Source organism: Lissotriton vulgaris, chromosome 2_2, assembly GCF_964263255.1.
Source record: "Lissotriton vulgaris chromosome 2_2, aLisVul1.2, whole genome shotgun sequence".
In the NCBI taxonomy this organism is placed as follows: domain Eukaryota; kingdom Metazoa; phylum Chordata; class Amphibia; order Caudata; family Salamandridae; genus Lissotriton; species Lissotriton vulgaris.
Genome location: NC_141688.1, coordinates 88,643,823 through 88,660,898, shown reverse-complemented (window position 1 = coordinate 88,660,898; position 17,076 = coordinate 88,643,823).

Here is a 17,076-nt window from a genome sequence, read left to right as displayed (position 1 = left end):
ATCCAGTGTTTCTTTCCTTCTACGCGAACGGCCGATCTCGTGGAGAGAAGTACTAGGTAGGGACCGGTCCAGCGGGGCTCATCATTCTTTGTCCGCTGGAAATTCTTCACGAGTACATACGTTCCAGGGTCGATAGGATGTCCTGGAGCTTCAGTAGCTTGAGGTAGAGTATCATGCACCTGTTGGTGTAAAACATGCAAGTTAGCCGTCAATTCGTACAAGTAATCAAGCAGTACAGGGTGCTCTAAGTCGCTGAATCTGGCTGGCCTTGGTACTCCCCATATGTTGGCCGGACGGCCGAACACTATCTCGTAGGGACTAAGTCCCACCCTTGAGTGCACAGTCATTCTTGTGGATAGGAGTGCCAAGGGCAGAGTGTCAGGCCAAGTAAGACCAGAACTTGCTTGAATTTTGGCCAGTTTTAGTTTTAGCGTGCCGCTATAGAACTCTACTAATCCAGCTGATTGGGGGTGATTTGCAGCGTGGAACTTTTGATGGATGCCTAGCCCTTTCTTTATCACTCAACCCACAAATTCACTCCCATTATCACTCCAAACCATTCTCGGCATTCCGAATCTGGGGAAGAATTCCTTGATAAGGGCTTTAGCTGTTGATAAGGCGCTATTGTCTTTCAGGGGGTATGCTTCTATCCTTCTTGAAAAGGCACAAACAACAACGAGTACGTATTTCAAGTTGTTGCACCTCTCCATGTGGATGAAATCTAGCTGCAAAACCTCGAACGGGTACGTAGGAGGAGCAAAATGACCAGCTGGAGTTGGGGTTCCCCTACCAGGATTGTATTTCAGACACACCATACAGTTCTTGACTATATTCTCTGCATACTTAGGGATTCTGGTGTTCTGCCACACTGGAGCCAGTAACTTGCAAATTCCTTTCACACTGATGAGCGCCATTCCATGCACCATTGTAACCACTGCAGGCACATACGCATCGGGTAGCAACCAACGCTGATGCTCCAACAATTCAACCCAACAACCATTCGCGTCCAGTTTACCTGTGCTTTCTTTCCATACCTTCAGTTCTCTTTCTGCAGCTTCAGCTTAGATGGACTTCACACTCTCAATCGTATCTTCACACATACCAACGTCGCCCACCCATCGTGCAGGGGCTGCAACATACATTCGACTCATTATATTCCTTGCGGTTTCTTTCGCAACCTCATCCGCAAACGCATTTCCTCGACCAACATCATCTGTAACCTTTTTGTGTGCACTGCATTTCACAATCGCCACTTGTAACAGCAGGGTCAGTGACTCGAGAAGTTCATTCACCAACTGACCGTGCTGGATCTTAGCACCATGCGAAGTCAAGAAACCTCGTTCACGCCACAAACGTCCAAAACTATGGGCAACACCAAAGGCATACTGACTGACAGTGTACACATTCACTCGCTTTCCTTTTGCCAACACACACTCTCTTGTTAATGCAATCAACTCTGCTGCTTGCGCTGAGTTGTGTGGGATGCGTGCAGTTTCAACAATCGTATGCAAAGTCGTCACAGCATATGCCGCAGTCGTATCACCATTCGGCAACTTGAAACATGAACCATCAACCCATAAAGTGCCATCACATTCTGCTAGGGGGGTGTCCCTAAGGTCTATTCTCCCTCTAGTTTCTTCCTCAGTCCTGAGGAAACAATCATGTGACTCTTCAACGTTCTCTGTCTCGACTGGGATCGGCAACAACGTAGCTGGGTTTAATGTATTACACCTTTTGATGTGCACATGACTCACCAGGAGTGTCAGTTCATAACCTGACAATCGAGCACTAGTTAAGTGCTGTGTCTTGGTTCTGTTTAACAAAGTGTCCACTGCATGCGGGACCATCACTATTAACATGTTGTTCATTACTAACCCAGCAGACTGTCGAATAGAAACAGCTGCTGCGGCTGTGGCTCTCAAGCAACTCGGCAATGCCTTAGCTACCGGATCTAGAGTCGACGAAAAGTACGCGCATGGACGTTGCTTGTCCCCAAAAGACTGTGTCAACACTAATAATGCACAACCCTCTTTCTCATGGACGTATAATGTAAAAGGCTTACTGTAGTCGGGGGTACCCAACACAGGAGCTGAACACAATGCATCGCGTAATTCTGAAAAACTTTTCTGACAATCCTCAGACCATGGGATGGGATTCGGTGTATCTTTACAAGTTAATGCCACCAAAGGTTTGGCCAATAAGGAAAAATTCAGTATCCATTGCCTACAATAGGATGTAATACCTAAGAAAGCACGCACGTCTCTCTGTGTTCTTGGCACACTCAACTTTGCAATCGCCTGAATTCTTTCTGGGGTCAGTTTCCTTCCCTCCTTCGATAAGAGGTGACCTAAGTAGGTCACTTCTTGTCGGCAATATTGCAATTTTGAAAGAGACACTTTGTGATGCAAATCAGACAAATGACGCAACAACGACAAGGTGGCTTATTTACAACCCTCCTCAGTATCTGCGGCAACTAACAAATCATCGACGTACTGAATAAGAGTAGCGCCATTAGGTAAAACAATCGTATCAAGCTGTGTTTTCAAAGCCTGGCTGTATATTGATGGACTTTCGCAGTAACCTTGAGGAGCGCGCTTGAAGCATAAGCTTCGGCCTCCTAAACTGAAGCCAAAAATATCCCTACTCTCCTCGGCAATCGGGATGCTGAAGAAAGCGTTATTCAAGTCGATCACTGAGAATCAAGCCGCTGAAGCGGGAATCATAGTCAATAGGGCAGTTATATCAGGGACAACCGGAAACTGTTGCACGACGATCTTATTCACCTCTCTAAGATCAATCACGAACCTGTAAACAGGTGGCTGAGAAGGATCAGTGCGTTTCAGAACGTGCAGAACAGGGCTATTACAAACATTGCCTCTCGTCTCTTCAAGAACGTCTTTGTCAATCAAGTCATATATTATTGCTAACAATGCCTTTTCACCTTCGCTAGAAATTTTGTACTGAGGAATGCGCGGCATTCGCATATTGGCTTTCAATGTCACCACGTATGGTGGTATTTCCAAAAGACCCACATCATTGGGACCAGTAGCCCAAAGAATATCCGGGAGAGAAGACAATTCTGTTGGGAGTTTATCCTTCGACAAATACATCGCTGAAACCACTTTCTTGCCCAGTGTAAGTTTTAGTCCCGAAGGAGAACAAATTTTCACCGCAATCTGTCGTCAGAATGAGGGGTGCTTCCAATTCACAAGGTCCAATAGAAAGTGACATAGGACTAGAAATCGGGTTCCTAACCGGGGCACCAGAAAAACCTACAGAAACATTCATTTCGCCAGACAAAGGCGCGCCAGGGAGTTTTGAGTGCATAATAGAACTCTTTGTAGCACCAGTATCCAACAGAAAAGGCTCTGACATACCTGATGTAATCACCTCAACATAAGGTCCACTCTGATCTACTGGAACTGAAACAACTCCCTCTCTCTGTCCATGGCTGTCCTAGCAACCATTACCTACCATATTCTCATCTTCTGCATAGTAGTCATCAGCATAGTACTGAGCTGTTCTACCAGACGCATTATTTTGTTGGTCAAAACTATTCATTGAATTTTGAGGTGAGATGGAACGTGTGTTCTGGAGAATATGTCCACGTCCCCTTCCTCTAGGGGCTTGTTGAACGCCTCAACCTCTTGCACCAGAAGTACCACTCGTGCGCTGTAACAAAATCGGACAGCTACTCTTAAAGTGACCCTCTTCTTTACAATAAGCACACTGATTGGGTCCATACGGTACACGCGGTTGAGAAGACTCATTTCTTTGCGAGTTTCTCGAATATTGCTGAGGCTGCTGATAATCGCGCTGATTATTAATGCGGGTGGATACGCCTGTTGCATCAGAATTTTAGTTTTTAATTCCTTAGTCTTTTTATCCGCTTTCTCTAACTCATCTTTGCGCCTATTTTCGTAGTACTGGGCTGTGGCTAAAATCTGTGCTGACGTGGAGATAGCCCAAGCACTCTTGGAATCCTTCAACTTAGTACCTAATTCAGGAAGTAAGTTATGCACAAATTTGTCGACGAACAGTCTCTGGCCACCTTCGGTAGCCATATCCTGACCGCTATGATCTTCGAAAGTCTCTTCAAATCGTGTGAAAAAGTCAGGCACAGTCTCGTCCGTCTTCTGCTTACACGCAGACAACTTGTCCCAGTTTATACGTAACTCAGGCATTAGAGTCTTCATATAGGTTATTATTCTACCAGGGAGTTCCGCAATTAAAGGTTTAGGTTTAGCACACCAATTTGTCTGCTATCTACAGCGGCAATGTTAACCCACGTGTCACCTATTTCTTGATCGAGATCGGCATGGCGAATCTTTCCCCATAAAGGCTGTGGACCCACGTTCCCAAACAACATGTCTATATCGGCTAAGTTCATAATGCATGAGCTTACGGTCTGTGATAACTCCTTATAATACCCTGCAGGATTTTTACGGGGGTCAGGTAACGTCTGTTTGAGAGCCAAAACTTCAGATCTCTTACAAGGAACATGTACCCATTCACGTTGAAAATGCGGCGGAATGGCTGGATTAGCATTTTCATCCCCTTCCCTCCAAACCGGCGGAACCTCTCTCATGGGATACTGTCGCGCCTTTTTCCTACCTGGTGTGTCACACTCAAGTAGTGATCGAGAAGTGCCCCCTTTACTGCGATACGACAACAATGTCGCAACCGCTCTCTCAACATCGCCACCTACGATCATGCCCTCCGAGAACTCGAACCGCACACGGTATAATTCAGGCATCTCGTGTTCCGGATCATTTCCCTCCAGATCTTCACAGAGAAATACACACATTTGCTCAAAAACATATCTTTGCTTCGATGCTTCCCATTGACGGAAGACTTCCACGACAGACAGTACATCATATCTTACAGTATCCATAACCCATTTACGTGCTAACCGATTCAGTAACTTCCTCTCTTGATAGTCAGGTAACTGACTCCGCAACTGTCTTCATTCTATGCTAGGGGTCGTATTAGGAGACCCAAAGAAAGGTGAGAAGAGACCAGCAACAGTGTTGGTCATTCTCTGTCGAAAAGAAGGAGAAACTGACGGAAAGACAGGAACACCAGGAGAGACGTGTTGAGGTAAAGCAGAGGCAAAAGCAGTAGCAGAGGTAGCATTAGGACAGGTAGTCGGAACAGTAGGCGAAGTCGTAGGGAACATAGGTGGAGTAGGTAGCAAAGGCGGCGGCCCTTGAGGGGGCTGTGCCGGAGGAGTAGGAACCAGCTGAAGAGGAGATGGTGATTGCGGTAGAACCTGTGGTCCAACAATGGGTGGTTGTACAACCAAATGTTGCAGAGGCGCTGTAGCATTCTGCGCATAAGGAGGTGGTGAACTCAGTAAATGAGACATTAGAGGATCTTTATCAAGTACTTCCTTTGATTCTTGTCCCTTTCGAGGTAAAACTGGGTAGCACTTGTCTACCACTAACTTCCTACTTCTAAGAATTTGTTCACTCTCTCGCTCTTCCTCATTATCTCGGAATGCAACGGCAGCTTGTACCATTGACATACTTCGTTTATTTTTCTTTGCTAATTTAATTTCTTTCTGTTTTGATTCTTTGCGCCATAGGCGAAAAGAGTCAAACATCACCGGCCGGGCTTTCTTCTTAAAAAGTTTTACCTCTAAATTATCTAAAATCTCGGTGTCAAAACTACCATATTGGGGCCATTTTAGAACACCATCGTTTCTGGTGTATCGGACCCATACTTCATTATATGTGATGGGGCCTACACCGTGTTTCACATAGAGCTCATATGTCGGAGTTGCAATCGGAGGAACCGGACACGAATACTCCAACCGGGAATCCCTGTTACAACCAAGGCAAAACAAATTTCCAAGTCTGCTAAGACCAGGCATCTTCGCTCTCTAGTCTAGCTTCAAACTACGAAGGATTATCGAATGCGATAGTCTCGTGAATACACGAGTCCTTCGGTTTTGGCACTTGCAAGTTCCAAACAAAACCGTCCCGAAGGATACCCAAAAACTAAGAACCAAACTAAGGATTAGGAGACGCTCCACTTATACTTAACTGAGGTATCGATGACGTCACCAGAAGACTCAGTTATCGTTTCGCTCTACCAATCATCAAGGGTCCAAAACAGGACGGCAGTCAGGGCAGCAGTCCTTCGTAGCCGTCGGGCCGCGGGGAACCTCGCAGCAAAGACCTTCGGACGACGTCGACATGCAGGGGTCGCTGAAGTGGTTGGCCGTCCTCTGGAATTTTCACACGAAGCTCCTCACGAACCTCTGGCTTGGACCGGTACCGCTGATACCCCCCACGTTGGGTGCCAACTGGTGTACCGGGTTTTTATGGACCCGGCGGTGCCAGAGAATACACCTGAAAACTCCTGAGTCCTTCCTGTTTCAGACTATAGAAACACAGAGTCTTCTAGGTGAAGTCAAATATCGTATTTATTGGCTGCAGCCAGTAACAGATATCCTAGAAGTACAACAGCACGAAGCGCATGTATGTTCTCAGGAGACTGCTCTCTTTTACGGAGCCATCCTTCTTCTTTTATACCAAAAAACGTGCTTCAGGCAAACATTCCTTATTTTACAGTTGACCATCCAAATATTTTTACTACAAAGGAAAAGCAAAGTCATGATGACAAGCCCACATTTCTGTTCGTCCAGCTCATAATTAATTACCCGGCGAGGTCCAGTATTTCCATCAGATATCAACGGACCCCCAATAAAATCGGGCACCTCCTCCTCGTAAAGCAAGTCATAAAGCAAGAAATAGGGACAGGTGTGTGCGAGATTAGGCATGGTTTGTGTGCGATGAAAAGTTTATGATATGTTGTGCCTTGATACGAATCTAGCTCGGCCGCTGGGAGAGGACCTGGCCGAACAGGTTCGGCTTCGGGCAGAGGAGTCAGCTTGCCCAGGTCACCGAGGAGTCAGCTAAGGTGTACGTGTCCTTCGGACCAGGTTTCGGCTTCAGTCATTTGACTATGTGAGGGCAATCACAAAATGGATGCCGTTCACAAAATGGAACCCGAGGGTTCATGACGGAAATGCTGATTTAACAGTGAATTTGTTGCTCAAATATGACGAAAATGCCCATACATAGTATACTTGTCATTTCCGGTCTGTTGATACCAAAATCATCATGATGTGACGATGTTCGAAACATGGCTCCGGAATTTTCAGTACCACACCCTCCTGATAGAAAATCTTGGCAAACACTCTCCTTTTGCCCAAAGCGTACCCTCGCTCCAGCATCCCTATATAGCTCTCTAATGAAGTTAAGAATTGGGGGGTCCAGACCAAGACTTTTTAGGGTAGCCCACAACTGTTTGTGTTCAACACAATCGAAAGCTGAACTTAAATCTATAAAAGTCATAAAAAGGTTCCCTTTTTTTGCTACGGTGTATTTTTGAAATTAAAAGATGTAGATTAAGATTCTGCTCAACCGTCCCCATGCCTTGTCGAAAACCATACTGGAAAATTGAGAGGATGTTATCTTCCTCGATCCAGTTTTGCACACGTTTTAGAATAGTACGTCCCGCTACCTTCATTAAGGCGTCAATAGGAGAAATTGGACGGTAGCAGGACGGGTCATGCCTGTCCCCTTTTTTAAAAATGGGGACCACTATTGCTTCTGACCATGTTTGTATTAAACTGTGGGTATTAGCACAGTTCATCACTAAGGTTAGCAGGGGAGCCCAGAGATCTAATTTAGCTTTAAAAACATCTATTGGTATTGAGTCTGGGCCCGGTGCCTTCCCGGACGGGCTTTCTCTGATGGCCAGACTCACCTCCTCGCATGAGAAATCAATATCCAGGGGGAGATTTTTCAGGGAAGATCCAGAATTATCAGATGGTACAATGCTACCCTCAGGAAAGATACATTCTGGCTCTGGGCAACCATACAGATATTTAAAATGGGCAACCCAGATGTCCCCATTTATAGCAATGTCTAACATTTCCGGTTGGTTTCCTCGTACAAAGGGGGCATTTACTGCCTTCCAAAAGGCCGAGGCATCTTTATTTTTTGAGGAGGAAATTAGGGCTTCCCAGGCCTTTTGTTTCAAAGCTTTCTCTCTATTCTTAATGGCCGCGCGATATTGGCGTCTAGCCTGTCTGATAGCCTCTAAGGATCGCGGAGTTGTGAGAAAGCCTTTTTCAGAGTTTTAAAGAAGAGGTACAATATTTATCGAACCAGCCTCTATTTTTATTGAGTACGGCTTTGAATTGGCGGGACAATAAAGATTTTTTTATTTTTATTTTTTTAATTTATTTTTGTAGCAACATTCAGTCAAACAATATAGTAATACATGATTATCAAAGGTATTTAACATATTTAAAAAATATTAAGAATCAAATCAGAATGGTTATGCCTATTAATAGCTAAATCAATTGTTACAAAGAAAAAAAAGACAGACAGAAAAAATCAACACATCCAACATTATATACTCAGTATAGTGGATTAGACAATATGATCTTAACAAATCAAGATGTGGTAGTCAGAGTAGGCGATTTCACATTGGAATACCAGTTAGAGATTGGGGCCCAAATCTGGTTTCCAAGAAGTCTCGTTTTTTTACCCCTAGTGCTATAAATTGAAATCTCCTGTTTATATATGGCCAGGAAACGACCAAGCCACATCTGAAATGTGGGTGGCTCCAGGTCTTTCCATCGATCAGCAAGAATGATACGTAAAATTGCCGTTGCTAAGAACATGGATCTTTGCTCTTCGATGCTATGCCCCAAAGAATCGTCATGGCCCATCACATAAAGAGTTACTGAGTCTTTTATATTCCGTCCAAAAACCTGGGCCCAGAATCTCATTATCATCGTTTTTAATAGGTCTAATTTTGGGCATTCGGCGAACATATGGATTAAATTTGCTTGAGGTTGTTTACATCTTGGACAGTTGTCATCAGCCCGCAAGCCCCATGAAAATAATTTTGCTGGTGTATAATACAGGTCATAGATAACTCTATAATATTGAGCTTTAAGGTTGGAGGCAATAATCAACTTTGATGATAGAGCTAAAGAAAGATCAATGTCTATATTTGGATTAGTCAACCTTAAAGCCCAAGCTTGCTCCAGATCATCCTTAGCATTTTCCATCAACAATTGATACAAGATACCTATACTGGTAGATTGTTTCCCAATAATTGTAAAAAAAAATGAATGTGGTTTAGTTCAATTCTGGGAATACAATTACGAATATATGTAGATATTTGAAGGTATTTAAGAAAATCAATGGCAGGAATGGTATATTTCTGTTGAAGCCATTCAAAGGAGGTAATACCACCTGGATTTAGAAAATCTGCAACTGTCTGAATACCTATATTCGCCCATCTCAGGGAGGTACTATCATTAAGGCAAGCCGGGACAATTGAGCTTAGGGATCTTCAGTTGTTTTGATATAAGTTTCCAAACCTTCCAGGCATCAGCAATAACTTTGAACTTAATTTTTTTTAAATAGGATGGTTCGATCTGTCTCAGGAATAGCCCCTGACATTTGGTCCCCAGGCTAAGCTCATATATAGAAGGGATACAACAATGTTCACTATTTTGTACAGTAAATGAATTTAACAGAGGGCCCATGTGTTGGATGAGTGTTGCCCATAAGTATAGGGTTAAATTAGGGACAGCTAAGCCCCCCCTTCCTAACGGTAGAGTTAAATATGGTAGAGCCCTTCTAATTTTACCAAAACTCCAAATAAATTTAGACATGGAGGAGTCAAGAGTCTTTATATAACTTTCCCCGGCCAAGAGCCGTATTGTTCGAAATAGATAGAGTATTTTTGGGAAGATGTTCATTTTTAGGTAGTTGGCCCTTCCAATAATAGACAAATGAAAGTTGTCCACCCTTCTAAGATCTTCTTTTATCTTCTTAATCAAGGGGGTATAGTTAAGGTGGTTAATTTCGTTCACGTTGGAGGATATATTGACCCCTAAATATGTAGCTTGTTTAACTTTATAAGGACTTTCAAATATCGTATTATTTGTGCATAGGACCATTGTTTTATCCCTGTTGAGGGAATAGCCTGAGTAAATGCCAAAAATATGGGTAATTAATTCAATTTCACTAATTGCCTCAGTTGGGTTTGTTGTTAATACGGCCACGTCATCGGCATAGGCCAAAATGTTTGTTGAGAATTGGTCCACCGTAACAGGTTTAATAAGAGGTGAGGAAAGACATTTTAAAATAAGGGGATTTATATAAAGGGCAAATAATATCGGGGAACAGGGACAGCCCTGTCTTGTGCCTCTTTGTATCTCAATAAACTCCGACTCAGAGCCACAGATGTTAAGTTTGGCCATTGGGCCTACATATAGTGCCTTTATGGCATTGGTGAAATTATACCCGATGTTATTCAGCTCCAGAATGTTCCATAGAAATTGCCATGAAACACGGTCAAATGCCTTTTCGGCATCGAGTAGGATCATCGACATCCTACCCCCCGTGACGCCCATGATGTCAAAAAGGGCAATGGCTCTGCGGGTATGATCTGTGGTACCCTTCCCCGGGATAAAGCCATGCAGGCACGGGGAGACAAGACGCTCGATGACCCGACTCAACCGATTAGCTAAGACCTTGGCATATAATTTGGAGTCGGAGTTTATTAGAGAAATGGGCCTGTATGATGATTGGAGATGAGGGGTTTTTCCTTTTTTAGCAAAAATCGCTATATTGGTAAATTTCCAAGATTCCGGTGGTATTGCATTAAATTGGACCCCTAAAAAAAGATCCAATATGTAGGGTAGTATTTGTTTGTTTAATATTTTGTAAAGGTCCAAGGGAATTTTGTCAGGACCTGCGGCTTTGCCATTTGCGAGCTCAGGTAACGCCCGTTCTAGTTCTGCCATCGAAATGTCCCTTTCCAGTTCTTCTTTAATTGATTCATCAATCAGTGGAGTGTGGTCTATCTCTGACAACCAATTGTTAAGGAAAGTTTTTAAATCTCTGCCAGAGTATTGATCTTCATTTTGATATAATTTTTGATAGTACCTCTGGAATACTCCTATTATATCCTGTGTGGAGGTGAATTGGTGACCCTCGAACTCAATCATTTTTATGTTATTATAGGATTGTTTTTGACGTGTACGTAGGGCTAACTGCCTGCCTACATTTTTACCAGATTCATATAAACTTCTTTTGTTTGATTCGTATGTTTCTGCGGCTTTCCTAATTAATGAACTGTTGATTTCAGTTTTCAAAACTAATATTTTATGCAGAGTGTCGTGGGCTAGGTCTCCTTGATGGACCTGGATTGCATGTTGAGCTTCAAGATTGGACAACTCCAGATTAAGCTCAAAGTTGTTGTTGTCTTCTCTCTTTTTCCTTTTAGCAACAAAGGAAATAGTTTCACCCCTTAGTGCTGCTTTAAAGCAATCTCATACAATCAGTCTGGATGCACTAAATCTATTACAGTCAAAAAAACCCTGGGCCCAAGATGTTATATGGGTTATGTATTCCACATTGACAAGTAACTTTCTGTCAAAGGACCAGTGTGATTTGGGTCTATTATGACTAGGTAGATTGAGAATAAGGGTAAGTGCATTATGATCCGATATTGTTCTTGGGGATTTAATTATGTCTAATATTTCCGGATCCATCAAGGAGGTCATGATGTAATCGATTCGGACGTATTTATTATGAGGGTATGAGAAGAAAGTAAAACCGGAATCATGATGTTTTTTCAAAGCCCAGACATCTCGCAGATTATGGTTATCCATTAGTTGGCGTATGGCCCTATATACCTTCGGCTTACGACCATTATAATTCAGAGGCAGTTGATTAAATACAGAAGCCCCCAATGATATATTTAAGTCTCCACAAAGAATAAGAGGAGAGGGCCAGGAGGCAAATTCTAAATCTAGATCCCTGAATGTTGTAGGGTCGTCCAAATTTGAACCATAAACTGCACAAATCGTGGGACCCAGTTCTAGTTGTACTATAGCCCACCTTCCGTGTTTGTCAGCTAACTTGCGTCTGGGATTACCAAGCAGTGGTTTGGCCAGAATTGCAACCCCCCTGGTTTTAGATGTTTGGGAAGTGGCTATGATCACATTATACCCTGGGATCTTCAACAGATCTTTATCCGAATCTGCTATATGAGTTTCTTGTAGGCGCAGTATGTCAACCGGGTCTTGTTTCAATAGTTGATATAGCTGTGCCCTTTTATTTCTGTCATTAAGACCTGCAATATTCCAATTACAAAGTTATAGGGCCAGATGTAGGTAGGCATTTACCGGTCGGTAACGGCCGAATTCGGCCGTTACCGACCGGTAAATGCAATTTGAGATGTAGGGCCCTGTATTTTACAGAATCAGTAAATTTACCGATCGGTAAATTTACCGATTCTGTAAAATACCGAATCGGTATTTTTACCGATTCGGTAAAATTGATATGTAGGTGGGACTCTTCTGAGTCCCACAACCCTTACCGAATCGGTATTTTACCATCAAATATATTTGATGGTAAAATACCGATTCCGGTGTGCATGCACATGTGTGCATGCACACCTGTGCCATATGACAGGCAGACCTGCCCTTAGGGCAGGTATGCCTGCCACATGGCCCCCCGAACCTTTTTTGGGGGTGCTAGAGGGTGTCAAAGTGACACCCCCTGCACCCTTGTCAAAATCGGTATTTACCGATTCGGTAAATACCGACCGGTAATGCCCCATTCATTCATATGGGCTTCAAAGCCCATAGGAATGAATGGAGCATTACCGGTCGGTATTTACCGAATCGGTAAATACAGATAATTACCGATTCGGTAAATGGAACATCTGGATGTTCCTACATACCCCCCCTTCTTATTTACCGATTCTTAATTACCGAATCGGTAAAATTCGGTAATTAAGGATCGGTAAATAAGTTCTTTAGTCTCCCCATTTAAGATGATAATCCCAAACTTGGACGTGACCGCAAGATAATATATTTTTATATATACATGTTTCAATTTGCTGGTTCTTATTCTGATTTATCTCTTTCACCCCTTTGCCGTCACTTGATCCTGTATTCTAGACAAAAAGATTGCTTGAAAATGATTTATTTGTCTGAAGTTGCTATTTTTTTTTATTTCTCCCCCCTACCCCCACCCTCAACCCCCCTCCCCCCACTCACCAATCCACGAGGCATTTAGACTCTAATAGAGTCTATAGTGATGGTGAGGTAATCCCTGACCAGTACCATATACACACCAAGCAATACATGAAAAAAGAAAAGTGCTCAGATAATATATCAAAAAGACAGAGAAATAGAGTTATTTTAGAATCTACAGTCCTATTAGTTAGGTAACAGGAAGTTATTTAGATATACAGCTAAGATAAGCGAAATATCTAAGAAGAGAGAGACTACATTGTATAGGTTTTTCTAGACTTATGTTAAACTGTCTAAGTATTCTTTGGCTTTTATCTCCGAGGTGAAGAATTTAACCTGGCCTTTGTAGATAACTTTTAATTTGGCAGGATTGTTAAGATATACTTGAGCATTTTTATCCATAAATGGTTTAATCATTTGGCGAAGACGCCATCTTCTCTCTACGGTAGTGTGGCAAAAGTCAGGCCTGACAAAATAAGAGATATTGTTTCTGGTACGCCGGGCTTCAGGTTTTGCTTTGTCAGCGATGGCCTGACGGAGGAGAAAGTTTCCAAAGTAAACCAACACTGCCCGAGGATACTTCCCTTGTAATGAAGACGGCTTCATGATAGATGGAACTCTGTGGGCTCGTTGCACTTCCAAGTCCCAGTTCCAGGAGACAAACTCCGGGAAAGTGTCTTTGAATAGTTGAATAATGAAAGAGAGTATATCCTCTCCCTCGCTTTTTTCCGGGATCCCAAGTACGCGGAGATTATTGCGTCGAAGACGATTCTCCATGTCCTCCAGCTTCCATCTAACGTCTTTCAATTCTTCCTTGTGAGTTTCAACTTGCTCTTGGGTGGCTGTGGCATTAGCTTCATTAACTACTATCCGATCTTCCATCTCCGTCATCCTAGCATTTGATGCAGCAACAGATTTTGATAGTTTACGGACTACACCTTGTACCTTTTGTAGCGCTAATTGTGCCCTTCGACCATCCCTTGAGGTTTGTTCACGATGGGAAGCGATTGCCTGTAGAACTGTATCCATTACTGTATTCAGTGTGGCATTTTGTTGATCATTAGGTATACTCGGCTCAGGTACAGATGTAGAAGCATGCTCCTGTGAGTTAAGAACTGGCACTGTTGTTGGAGAGTAATCCCACTGTAAATCTGAAGCGCCATGGTGGGTCCTTCTTTTCCTCCGCACCATCCTCTTACCCTCCCTGGAGTCATTTCGAGCTGGGTCGTGGTCGCTCTCTATCGCACTAGTATCAGAACCGGTGCCAGTGCCAGTATTGACTTCTGATTCCACCTGTGACTCATGTGACCATCTCAGATCATCGGCCCCTTCAGATATGGAATAGAAGTCTGAGGGGTCTCTATCTGTATCAAGTGAGTCGGATACAGTATAGTCCTTACATTCCTTATGTGGTTTTGATGGTTTAGATGCGTTTCCTTTAGGTTTATTATTTTTCCCTGCATCTTGCACCTGAGGAATAGTTAATTTCCCAGTGCCAGTTTCAGTCACCAACTCGTATTCGTGCTCAGGCTCAGGCTCATTACTCATAGTCAAAGTCATAGTGTCTGTTAGAGACGGAGACCCGCTAATATCTTCAGTAGGAGCAGAGATGGTACAGGGAGATGTATGCAGGTTATTATCTTCAGTAAGCTTCAATTGGTTATTTACAGGCACAGAAATCGTTTTCTTTGACTTCTCCCCCTCCCGACTAGGTTCGTGTTCACAGCCTACAGTCCCAGCCCCCATCTCACCTGTAACTTCCAGTCCTGGAGAGGAGGGATCAGCCATCAGTGTAGTCGTAGACAGGTGGGGGGTGGACGGGGCAGGCACTTTTCTTAGGAGATCAACAACTGATGGACCGAGTCGGGGTGTAGGTGGAGGTTGCTTTGAGGATTTATTTAGTTTTGATGGTGTTGGATTTTGAATGTTTTCAGGGCCAGAACCGGAGCCTGGAGTCCCGCCTGAACCTTGTGTCCCGGTTCGTTTCATTGCAAGCTCTCTATCGCGGAGAGCCTGTTTTGCTGCCCGAGTTTTAGAAGCTGGAGCGGCAGCGGCTACAGAAGCCGCGTTCTTCGGAGCCATTTCTTTTGTGGCCCTCAGGGAGGAAGAGCCACTCTCATAAAAGGAACGAGGATTGACAAACGCCACAGGACTGCCCGAAAAGCCGCCCACACCGTGCTGAGCTGCAGCATCTCCAGCGCCTCCGGCAGCTCGGGCGTGTCCAACAAAGCGTAATACTGCAAACCCAATCAACGAAGAGAAGAAAGTAAGGCGGGAGCGGAGTTCCGAAGCTGTAGCCTAGTCCGCCGCACTCTGCCGATTCCCAGCGCAGAGCCCCTCCATCCAGTTTCCAGCGCCGAGAGCAGAAAGTGAATCCTAAGCACTACTTTGTTACAAGTAAGTTACTGTGTCACGGTGTAGCCGGAGTAAAAAGAGACTCGTATTTCACTCAAATCTCTTTAGCTCTTCCTTGAGTTCCATTGTACCGACTGATATTCTCCATTGAAAAGTATATCCAGCACTTTTTTTAGAACTATAAGGTACTGGTCAGTGGAGCCTCTTGCAGCGGTCTATGACGCCGCCGCCATCTTGCCTCCGTAGCCACAGCCGGGACAATAAAGATTTTAATGTCTCCTGAATTTTTGTAAAAGAGCCTAGTATTTTTAAAGGGTCTTCTGATGGGGACAGATAGATGTTGATCTCCGATCTTCTTTTAAATAATAAGTTTTAAAAAAATGTTTCAGGGACCACTTTATCCCATTTAATGGTGTAACCATTGGTCCGTCCCATAGAGATATGTGGTTGATAACTAGTAATATTTTCCCTGGTGTGTAACCCTCTATATGCTTGCTTATATTAAACGTTAAAGCGTAGTGGTCCCCATAAACACCATCCAAAGTTTTCCATGAGGAAAGCAAAGAGAAGTGTGATTTAGAAAATAGGGTAAAGTCAATCACAGTGTTTGAGCCTCTTCCATGGAAGGTAGTGTGAAAGGGTACGGCCGGTGAGCATAAATCGTTTACATAATCCAAGTTAAAATAAAAAAGAAAACTATTTAAAATATCCCCTATTTTTGAGTGAATAAAGTGGTTTGAGGTATCATCCATTGAGAAATCTAAACCACATAGTTCTTTTGGCCCATACTGGCAGATGTTGCAATTAAAGTCACCTAAGCAGGCGAACATACACTCCCTAGGAGTGGATTCTTTTAATATGACAACAGTATGACTTAAATCATTTAATGTTTGATTCAATACTTCTGGGGCTAGATTATTATAAAAGTTTACTATGATGAGATTGAGGGAATTTCCCCAGCCAATCACAACTATCTGGTAAAAATCTTTGGGTATATGTGTCAGCACAGTTAGTAATACTAATATATATGGCTAAACCGCCCTTGTTTCTACCCTGGTTGGTCACCAAGGCTGGTGCGTGGAAGGTCTGATACCCTAATAGGTGCACTGGGTTTAATGCCCAGGTTTCTTGGAAACATAGGACCGAGTAACTATTCACCAGCTCTAACCACGGTTGTAAAACAGTTTTTGATGCGAGACTGGCTACGTTCCAACTGAGTATGGGATATGGAGTGTAAACGGGTGTGGATGTAAGAATGTTAGACAAGACCCCTATTTTTTTCCAAACCCATAGGGGCGCATTTTGCAGACAAAGATACAATATCAACACATTCTGCAGTCCTACCAATTCCCTCCGAATTAAGTTCCGGGTGTTTTATAGGCGAACTTAAAGAATTTCCAATATCTGGGTTAGTACGGATAGACAAAACAGATGTACCATTGTGTAACAATCCCCCCCCCCCCAGACCACTCATATTTTGCTTCTGAAAGAAGAGAAGAAGTCTCCATATCATGCAAATTCAGTGAACAAACAGTGTCATTGTGGATCATGCTCAGGTCAGTTAAAGCTACACAACATTCCTCCCGCATATCAACTTCTGTCTCAGTGAAACTACTCGTTAGTGCAGGGGTTAC